The sequence below is a fragment of the Trichechus manatus genome, unplaced genomic scaffold (genome assembly GCF_000243295.1).
Source record: "Trichechus manatus latirostris isolate Lorelei unplaced genomic scaffold, TriManLat1.0 scaffold00029, whole genome shotgun sequence".
Lineage (NCBI taxonomy): Eukaryota > Metazoa > Chordata > Mammalia > Sirenia > Trichechidae > Trichechus > Trichechus manatus.
Window position 1 is genome coordinate 17097262 of NW_004443965.1, and position 10825 is coordinate 17108086.

At 41.4% G+C, this 10825-nt stretch overlaps 1 protein-coding gene across 11 annotated transcripts in view; it reads right to left on the reverse strand.

The window, feature by feature from the left end:
- Positions 1-10825, reverse strand: part of ERBIN (erbb2 interacting protein) — a 180960-nt gene that overhangs the window by 169091 nt on the left and 1044 nt on the right. For 3 of the 11 annotated variants that reach the window (XM_023729584.1, XM_023729585.1, XM_023729583.1), the window contains exons 1-2: positions 9664-10567; positions 2392-2473 (exon numbers count right to left, since the gene is read on the reverse strand). The exons of 1 other annotated variant lie outside the window; for it this stretch is intronic. The gene's annotated coding sequence lies outside the window, so the exon portion shown is untranslated. Of the gene's footprint in view, positions 1-2391; positions 2474-9663; positions 10568-10825 lie in introns of those variants that run through there. 7 more of the 11 variants (XM_023729588.1, XM_023729589.1, XM_023729586.1 and 4 more) reach the window with 3 other exon arrangements.

Below are 10825 nucleotides of genomic sequence, written 5' to 3' on the forward strand. Positions count from 1 at the left end.
TATACAAAAACTAATTCAAAATGGATCAAAGACCTAAATATAAAACCAAAAACGATAAGGTTCACAGAAGAAAAAATAGGACCAACGGTACAGGGTTTAATACACAGCATTAACAGGATACAAACCATAACCATCAACACACAAACCCCAGAAGACAAGCTAGATAAATGGGATCTTCTAAAAATCAAACACCTATGCTCTTCAAAAGACTTCACCAAAAGACTAAAAAGAAACCTACAGACTGGGAAAAGATTTAAACAGTACAAGTCAGACAAAGATCTAGTCTCCATAATCTACAAGAAAATTCAACACCTCTACAACAAAAAGACAAATAATCCTATTAAAAAATGGGCAAAGGAAATGAACAGACACTTCACCAAAGAAGACATTCAAGTGGCCAACAGACACATGAGGAAATGCTCAAGATCACTAGCCATTAGAAAAATGCAAATTAAAACCACAATGAGATACCATCTCACTCCGGCATTACTGGCACAAATCAACAACACTAGAAATAACAAATGTTGGAGGGGCTGCGGGGAGATCCGAACTCTTATGCACTGCTGGTGGGAATGCAAAATGATACAATCATTTTGAAAAATGATATGGCGCTTCCTTAGAAAGCTAGAAATAGACATACCATATGATCCAGCAATCCCACTCCTAGAAATATATCCTAGACAAATAAGAGTAGTCACTCGAATAGACATATGTACACCCATGTTCATGGCAGCATTGTTCACAATAGCAAAAAGATGGAAACAACCTAGATGCCCATCAACAGATGAATGGATAAACTATGATACATACACACAATGGAGTACTATGCAACGAGAAAGAACAGTGATGAATATGTGAAGCATCTCATAGCATGGATGAAACTGGAGAACATTATGCTGAGTGAAATAAGTCAATCACAAAAGGACAAATATTGTATGAGACCTCTGTTGTAAAAACCCATGAAAAAGTTCACACACAAACTGTAACAACCTTTGTTGGTTACCAGGGATGGGAGGGGTGGGGGGAAAATACTAAATAGGCAATAGATACGTGGTATCTTGGGTGAAGCGTGAGACAGGAGACAGTACTGGGGAAGGCAGCACAACTTGTACAAGGAAAGGTGATGGAAGCTCCACAGACACATCCAAACTCCCTGAGGGACTGAATTGCTGAGCAGAGGGCTGTGGGGACCATTGTCTTGGGTAACATCTTGCTCAACTGGCATAACACAGTTTATAAAGACAATGTTCTACGTTCTACCTTGGTGAGTAGCGTCTGGGGTCTTAAAAGCCTGTGAGCAGCCATCTAAGATACTCCACTGGTCTCATCCCTTCGGGAGCAAGGGAGAACGAAGAGAACAGGATACAAGGAAAAGATTAGTCCAAAGGATTAATGGACCACAGCTACCAAGGCCTCCACCAGACTGAGTCCAGTACAGCTAGATGTTGCCCGGCTACCACCACTGACTGCTCTGACCAGGATCACAACAGAGGGTTCTGGAACAGAGCTGAAGAAGGATGTAGAACAAAATTCTAACTCACAAAAAAAAGACCAGATTTACTGGCCTGACAAAGACTGGAGAAACCCTGAGAGTACGGCCCCAAGACACTCTTTTAGCTCAGTGGTGAAGTCACTTCCGAGGCTCACCGTTTAGCCAGGGAGTGGACAGCTACATAAAACCAAATGGGACTAATGAGGCACAGCAGTCCAGGGACAAGGGCTAGAAGGCAGAAGGGGGCAGGAAAGCTGGTGATAGGGAACCCAATGTTGAGTAAGTATAGTGTTGATGTGTTGTGAGGTTGTTAACCATCGTCATAGGCCAACATGTGTACTGTTTAATGAGAAACTATTTTGTTCCGTAAACCTTCATCTAAAGTGAGAACAGCAGCACAACTGGAAGACCGTAGTCGATGTCACTGAACTGTGTGTGCAGAAATTTTTGAAATGGTGTATCTTTAGCTATGTATATTTTCACCAAACCAAAAACAAAAAAATGGTCCTCCAAGGTCGAGAGGGGAGCATGTTGACATGTCTTGGGGTTGTTAACCAATATCACAAAACAATATGTGTACTACTGTTTCATGAGAAACTATTTGTTCTGTAATCCTTCACCTGAAGTACAATAAAAACAGAAAGAAAATATACCAAGCAATCCTGTAATTTTTTCAAGGGAAAATAACTGATAGTACTTGTTACTAATGATTAAAATTTGAGCTTTCAAATAGAAAATTAGAAATCTGGAAAACTTTTATCTTCCACACAACATTCAAAGACTTTTCTTATGACATTAGTGGTGATATTAAATGTTTGGTTTTTTTGTTACTGCATAATGAATCATATCAACATTTAGAGAATATGTGCACCGTATTTTTACACAAATAACACACGCACCTTCTACATTTGTTTGCCAAGCACACGTTCCCGCTGTGAATTATTTCCGTAAGAGCCGCTATGCCAATTTTTTTACATGTTGCTGTTAAAAAAAAAAAAAATTAGCATACTGTGCTTATGAAAATACCTCGTGGGAAGCCGGAGCAGTTGGCATATAAATATACACGGCACACATTATTTGCACAAAAATATGATAATTCAATGAACCAATATTTTCCAAATCACCAATGCATGAAGTTACAAAATCACGAATGGGTAAAAGACTCATTCAAAGTAAAAGATAAACTCACGGATTTTAAGATAACAAGAAATGAAAAGTTCACTGATATGGTTTCAAATTTCGCATTGCAACTAATCTTTAAAAATCATAGTGCAGTGGTTAAAGCGCTCAGCTGCTAATCAAAAGGTCAGTGGTTTGAACCCACCAGCTGCTCTGCGGGAGAAAAATGAGGCAGTTGGCTTCTGTAAAGATTTATAGCCTTGGAAACCCTATGGGGGCAGTTCTACTCTGTCCTATAGGGTCACTATGAGTCGGAACTGACTCGACAGCAGTGGGTTTGGGTGCTTTTTACCCAATTTTGGTGGAGTATCAAAGAATATTCACAATTATCTGAAAAGGCTATGAAACTACTCCGCCCTTTTCCAACTACTTACTGTGTAAGGCTGGATTTTCTTTATGTACTTCAACCAAAACAACATATTGCAACAGACTGAATGCAGAAGCAGGTATGAGAATCAACTGTCTTCGATTAAGCTGAACATAAAAGAAACTTGGAAAAATATGTAACAATACCACTCTTTTTGCTAAGTATTTTGTTTTGGAAAATAATCAGTTTTCATTAAAGCTATGTTATTTATGTTAACATAATAATTTACTGCTTTTTTAAACCCTTCAGTTTTAATTTCTAATAATTATAACCCACATAGACCAAAGCTCTTGGGGTTCTCAATCATTTTCAAGAGTATTAAGGGACCCTAAAAGGTTCCCAGGTGGTGCAAATGGGTTTGCACTTGACTAACCTAAAGGTCGGCAGTTCAAACCAACCCAGCAACCCTGCAGAATAAAGGTCTGGCAATGTGCTTCCTGAAAGATTACAGCCAAGAAAATCTTATGGAGCAGTTCTACTCTTTAACACACAGGGTTGCCATGAGTCAGAACTGACTCCATGTCAATAGGTTTGTTTTTTGTTGTTTTTAGTCAATTTTTTTAATTATATAATTTATTTTGTTGTTAAAAATATACACATCAAAACATATACCAACTCAACAGTTTCTACATATACCATTTAGTAACACTGACTACATTCTTCGAGTTGTGTAACCATTCTCACTCTCCTTTTCCGAGTTATTCCTTCCTCTTTAACATAAATTCACTACCCCCTAAGATTCCTATCTAATCTTTCAAGTTACTGTTGTCAATTTCATTCCATGTAGTTTTTAAAAGAGTATAATGCTCAAGACAGACTACTGTTGTTTTCAATGGGACCCTAAGACCAAAAAGGGTACTAACAGCTCCATTAGGGCCATTACTTGTAATCATACCAGGCTATAATAGAGTGAATCCCCCTAAGGACAAATGAAATGTATAATGCACTTTGCCCAAAAGTAAAGTGCTCCAGACTACTCTATTTCCTTAGTTATTTAGTCTTTCCTTTTTTCTATTCCCTCACTGTAAGACGATAGTCATTACTAAGTTGATGGTTGCCATCTAGTTGATTCTGACTGGTGGCAACCCCATGTCTGTCAGAGTAGAACTGCTCCATGGGATTTTCAAGGCTGTGAGTTTTCAAAAGCAGATCGCTATGGCTGTCTCTCAAGGCAGCTTTGGGTGGGTTCAAATGGCCAACCTTTTAGGCTAATAGTTAAGCGCTGCACTGTGATGACTTACTTACTATAGCCTTTCTCACCATGGTCTTGTAACTCCCACCCAGGTGACTGTGTGATAGGGTAATTGTGGCCTACCAAGGGGATTGGTCAGTTTTGCCTTAAAAAGAGCCAATTCCAGAGCACAGAGGAAGAACCCACCACCACCAAGGAAGGAGAGACCCAGGAGCAGAGACCTGGCAGGAAGAGATGGTACAGTGGGCTTCCCGGCCCACGGAGATAAAAAGCTGAGTGCCTTTGGGCAGAGACTGAGAGCCAGGGAGAGGCATGCCTGAGAGCACAGTTGGGTAGAGGCTATCCTGATGGAAAAACTGTATCCTGAGTGTTTCTGAGCCTGAATTGTAACTGTTAACTTCCCTAATAAACCCTGTAATCGTTGAGTATGGTCTGTGAGTTGTGTGTGTCTACTGCAATGAATTATTGAACCCAGCAGAAAAGAAGAGTGCTGTGGGAGGGACGGTTGGTGTCAGAATTAGTAAAGATGGTGGAAGGAGGAGGCATGTCTGACCCCCACCTCATAGGAATCAGCCTTGGGCTGTTGATCTTGATTCTCCTTCACCCTTGTGGGGTTGGAGGAGGTCAGACACTGCCCCTATGCCGTTTTTACAAGCACTTAACTGTTTGTGCCAAGCCAAGAAAACCCTATTGAGCAGTTTTACTCTGTAACACATGGGGTTGCCATGAGTCAGAACTGACTCGACAGCAACAAGTTTTACATAGCTGCTAGAGAAGATATCTAACTTGAGAGGTAGGACAGGATGGAAAGGAACAAAATGGAAAAGGAAAGTACAGGGAAATAAGCTTGTATGATTTAAGAGGTCAAACTCATAATAAAACAAGAAGGTAGAAGGGGCTGCAGAGAGTCTTAGTGTAAGAACCCATAACAACATGATGTATAAACAGTAAGAATCTTATTGTAACAATAACTAAATAAGGTAATTCTGAAGATATTAAAGAAAAAAAGAGAAGTCAGGAAACAAAGTATAACAAAGAATATGTTAATAAATATGCAAGTTAAAATAGTGGCATATAAACCAAGTTGGAATATAAAAGGATTATTCAGATTAAATGGAATTCATCAAAGAAGTTTTTCTACTCTGTTTTCAATCGTTTTTTGAGAAAGAGGGGAAGGGCAGCAATATAATTAAACAGAGTTGAACATGAAGAAACAGGGGAAATAAATGAAGCTAACTATACAAATAGGAAGCTGACATAATTAGAAAAGAAAGCTGAAAAGGAGAAAGTTAAAAGTTATACCTGAAAACTAGGAACAGTATGGTCAAGAGTTAAATAATGATAATAGGCACCCAGAAAGAAACAATAATAATAATGTGGAATAAATCAGAGAAAGGTGGAAGTGCTGAGCTTATTTCCTTAGAAAATTTAAAAGTAGATATTATAGAGCATAATTCATGTACACATTTTCTGTGGCAAGAGTAAACAGCTAGCATTCAAAAACTGAATAATCTTTATTACAAATAGCTAAACATACTGTACATACGTACATGTAGGCAGGAAAGGATAAAAGACATTGTTAAGGGTTTATAATGCAGTATTCCCAGAAAAAAATAAACAAGGACAAAACAGATAGAAATGAACGAGCAAGGCAAAGAGTTAAAATGAAAACGCAAGCAACAAAGTAAGGGTGCACTGAAAGACAACATAGATAACTAGAATTACAAAAAAAATTACTTTGCTATCCATCAATAAAGTTCTGCATAATCCTAAATACTTCGTAAGCACTGTCATAATCTATTTCTAAACTCTAAATCACATAATCTGTAAGCAATTATTTAAAATGCCTAGATACCTCAGGCAACATTTAGCTCAACTGGCATGACAGTCTATAAAGAAAATGTTCTACATCCAACTATGGTGAGTAGCAACCAGGGTCTGAAAAGTCTGTGAGTGGCCATCTAAGATACATCTATTGGTCCCATCCGGGCTGCAACAAATGAAGAAGATCACAGACATAAGGGAAAGATTAGTTCAAAGGGCTAACGGACCACAACTTCCACAACCTCGACCAGACTGAGCCCAGAACTACTAGATGGTGTCCGATTATCACCAATGACTGCTCTGGCAGGGATCACAATAGCAGGTCCCCAGCAGAGCAGGAGAAAAATGTAGAACAAAATTCAAATTCACACACACGCACAAAAAAAGACCAGGCTTGTTGATCTGACAGAGACTAGAGAAACCCCGAGAGAATGGCCCCGGGACACCCTTTTAACTCAGTACTGAAGTCACTCCTGAGGTTCACCCCTCAGCCAAAGATTGGACAGAGGTTGACTGTTAACCAAAAGGTCAGCAGTTGGAATCCACCAGCCACTCCTTGGAAACCCTATGGGGCAGTTCTACTGTGTATTACAGACACACTATGAGTCGCAAGGAAACCCTGGTGGCATAGTGGTTAAGAGCTACAGCTGCTAACATAGCCGTTTGAATCCACCAGGAACTCCTTGGAAACTCTATGGGGCAGTTCTACTCTGTCCTACAGGGTCACTAGGAATCAGAATAGACTCGAAGGCAACAGGTCTGGTTTTCTTTTTTTTAGTTGGAATTGACTTGACGGCAACAGGTTTGGTTTTGGTTTTTTCATAGGGCCAACAATAACACACATGAGGGATGTGCTTCATAATTCAATCACGCTTAGGAGACTAATGGGCACACCAGTACAAAAGCAAATACAAGAAGGCAAGAAGGGACAGGAAAACTGGACAAATGGAAACAGGGAACCTGGGGTGGAGAAGGGGAGAGTGTTGACACATCGCAGGGTTGGCAACCAACGTCAAAAAACAATTTGTATATTAACTGTTTAATGAGAAATTAATTTGCTGTGTAAACTTTCACCTAAATCACAATAAAAAATAAAATAAAATGCCTGGATATGCACATAATTTTCTGAAACATCAAAGTGTGTTTCTTAGACGTAAGATATTACCAATAGGTCAATACCAACACATCTAAAATAACAGAATTTTAGAGATTTGCCAATGATATATATAAAAATACCTAGTTATGGTTATCACTTCATTAAGGAATGCCATGCAATAAAAATTTGGTTTCCATATTTGAGCCTCTATCAACTTTCATGTGTGAAAAATTTGCAACAGCTTGATCACAAACAGCAGGCTGACTTCATATCTTAATACTTTAAATAATTAGTTGAAGGACAACTTAAGTATGTCACTAATGGAAACATAATTACAGTCAATAAACAGCCATTAAATGCGTATTTTGTGCAATATAAGCAAAGCACTTTGGAAGTACTCTACATTTGCTAATTTAATCTAAGGAAACCCACAGTACAAGAAGACTATCCTATTTTTGAAATAATTCAAAATACCTGAACCAACTGTCTCAATATTTTAAAAAAGACTTTGAAAATATTTATTGTTTGACAAGAATAACACAAAACTTAAGATTCATTAAGTTAATTCGACACTAAACTAACAGAATTCTAAGTAAACCACGAATTATACCTTGCTGAGAGGGAAAAAAGGACTCAAAAACAGATACAAAGGTGAACACCTCGCTTTTAAAAATGTGTTGCCTGCATCTAAACATACTACTGCTCCCTCAACAATGAAAAAAAGTCAAGAACTATACCTAAAAACAGGTTTAAATATTTAAGTGCTACAATTTTTTTAAATAAAATTTACTAATGTAGAGAAACATCTTTACAAAGTGAAGTCTCTGTAAAAGATTTGCTCTATTAAGACTTTGTTGCTCTGAGGCCAAGTATAAGCCATATAAGGAAACTGAAGTTCAATGTCATTTATTTTGTTCCGCTCTTTCAGATGCCCAAGAATAACCTCTTTCACTGCCTAATGATACGTTCCAAAATCATGAAGTAGATCAGTAATGCATTTTAAATTTCTTGATAAAGCTAGTTTGACGTAATAATAATTGCTTGGTGGTACACACACTCCCCCCGCCCCCACCCCACCCCCCAATCCAGAGACTAGACTCTGGAAAAATATCAAAACAATATATAGTAAAAAATAATTAAAAGATTCGCTTTCTGAAATGTACTTAGCAAAGATAAAGTAACAAAGAACAACTTGTGAAATACTTGATCCTGATCTTTAAGATCTACCTTTTCTCTTCTTTGAACTAAAGAAAAGTCAACTCTTTTTCCTCAGGTTTCCGGTAATTACTTGAGGTCTCATGGGCAAGCTAAACATCAATTTATAAAGGCACACCTACCAACAGAATATTGTCTTTACCCAATATTTACTCAAAAGCACAGTATATTATCTTCGCCCCTCCTTTACCACAAAAGTACCAGGAAAAGCTAAACTTAAAAAAAATTAAAAACACTAAAACACCACTGAAAAACAATCTGGGTTTGCGGCAACCAAAACTAGTTTGATCTAAGAAGACTACCGATTGGTTCGGAAGTGTTCATATCTCTGACTGGTGGAATGTCCGCCATGCTTCATGAATTCCTGCCCCTCAGTAGGTATCTAGCCTTTATTATGCAGAGCCTACTAAAAACATTTGTGGCAACACAAACATGTAAATACTGCACTGTTCAAAAAGTACGGCTTTGTATCAAAATCAATGTGATTCCCAGGAAAATCGTTTTAAGCGTTTTACTTCTCTTCCTACACATTCGGTTCTGAGCTGCAGAGAAGTCCTACCATGCAAATCAAACAAGCTACAGGTGTGTGTTTTTTTTTTCTTTTTAAGTATACCTCTCTTCATCCATAACTCTCAACCCCTCCTTTTTCTTCCTAGTAGGACAGCTACAAGAAAAATCTAACAGATACTTGCTTTCAATTAATTTTAAACAAGTATCATAAGGTTCTAAACGTCTGAAAGGAACAAGTTATTACACTAAAGAAATCTATTACCTGCCCAGAAAAAAGACTAAGAATGGCAACGATTTTTTGTTTTTGTTAATAAACTCCAATATACTTATAAGCGTTTGAACTACAAAATCTATACATACAATTAACCAAAATAATCGGTAACAGTATAAACCAATGTGGCAGCCATCTCTTAACAGCAAATCACTCGCTGCAGCGACCTTTTTCCAAAACAAGAGCCGCCAGACTCTTAAAAATAAAATATACACTGTATATGTTCAGGAAAACTAAAACTTCTGGACCTTGTGCTGAACAAAGGCACTCTTTATTCGGATTGCAGAAAACTTTTCGCCCCACTACATTCTTAAAACCTCTTAAAATAACCAGAGCCCAGATGGTAGAAGGAAAAAAAAAGGGAGGTGAGGGGCGCAACCTCAGTACTATCTAACACCTGAACTATATTCGATATTAGAACAGAATTTAGGGCAACTCTGCGGAAAAGCGAAAAACACTAAAGTCTCTCCCGGCCCACGAACTTTGTTGACTTCTAGACACTTATCGTGCAAATTACCTTTCGGTCGGGCAGTGTCTCAGGGCAGCTTTTTCAAGGCTTCGCCTGACATGATTTCCTTTCCTTCGTGAGTCACTTTGGATTCAGCCGAATTTCTCTCTCCGGTGAGAGCGGATGTGGAGTGGCCTCCCGCGGTAAGAAGAGTAGGTTGCTTTGGTGGGGGTTGGGATGCGGGCTGGTTTCCGGGTCTCGAGTTTTGCAGGAGTTTCCCAGCCCCAAGTAGGATCTCCGCAGGAAAAAAAAAAAAACTTTTCACTCGTGACACGCCCGGAATTACCGTGCGAAACTCACTTCCTGCCTTGGCGAGAAGCAGAATCCACCTCCGTCCAGGGGAACCCGGAAAACCAGCTCCCTGCGCTCCGGAGAGGGAAAGGGGAGGGGGCGCCCGCGGGGAATCTGGGGCTCGGGCGCCCCGAACACCCGCCGGCGGCGAAACCCCGCCGGCGGGCGACTAGACGCCGCCGAGGTGCGCGGCGAGCCTCGGCCGCACTAGGCCGCCACCTCCTCCTCGCTGCCGCCGCCCCCAGAGCCGGACGGCGGGGTTATTGTCTCGATAGCGCCTGCCGCGCCCTTCGCCCGCGCTGCTACCGCCTCCCGGAGCCGGAACGGAGAGCCGAGCAGACTCTCTGGCGGCCCCCTCCGTGGACCGTCCGTCGGGCAGTCGGTCCTTCCGTCCGTCCCTCCCCGGCTTCCCTACTCGCCCTCGGACCCTCTTCTGCTCCCTCCCCGGTTTTCCCGCCGCCGTCCCTTCGCCGTCCTCCGCGCTCTTCTTCCCCAGCGGCAGCGGCTTCCCCAAGAAGCGCAGGGGGAGGGGACAGGCGACGGCGTCTCCTCACGAGCTCGCGGGGCCGCAGCAGGAGCCGAGGCTGCGTCCCGCGCCGCGGCGCCACATTCACTCCAGCGAGGGACGGCGAGGGGAGGGGAGGGGAAGGAGGGAGGGAGGGGAGAGAAAGGAGGAGGAAGGGGCTGGGGCGGAGTGGAGTTACTGCCTCACAGGCCAAGGCAGCAATAGCGCCACCACCCCGGCGAGGTGGAAGAAGCTGCGCGCGGCGGGGGCGGGACGGCCTCCCGCCGTCTTCGCCCCACCCGCCAACCGCCAGGCTGGAGGCTGGTGCGAGCTAGTGGCTCGCGGGGGCGGGCGGCCGACGTCTGCGGCGGCGGG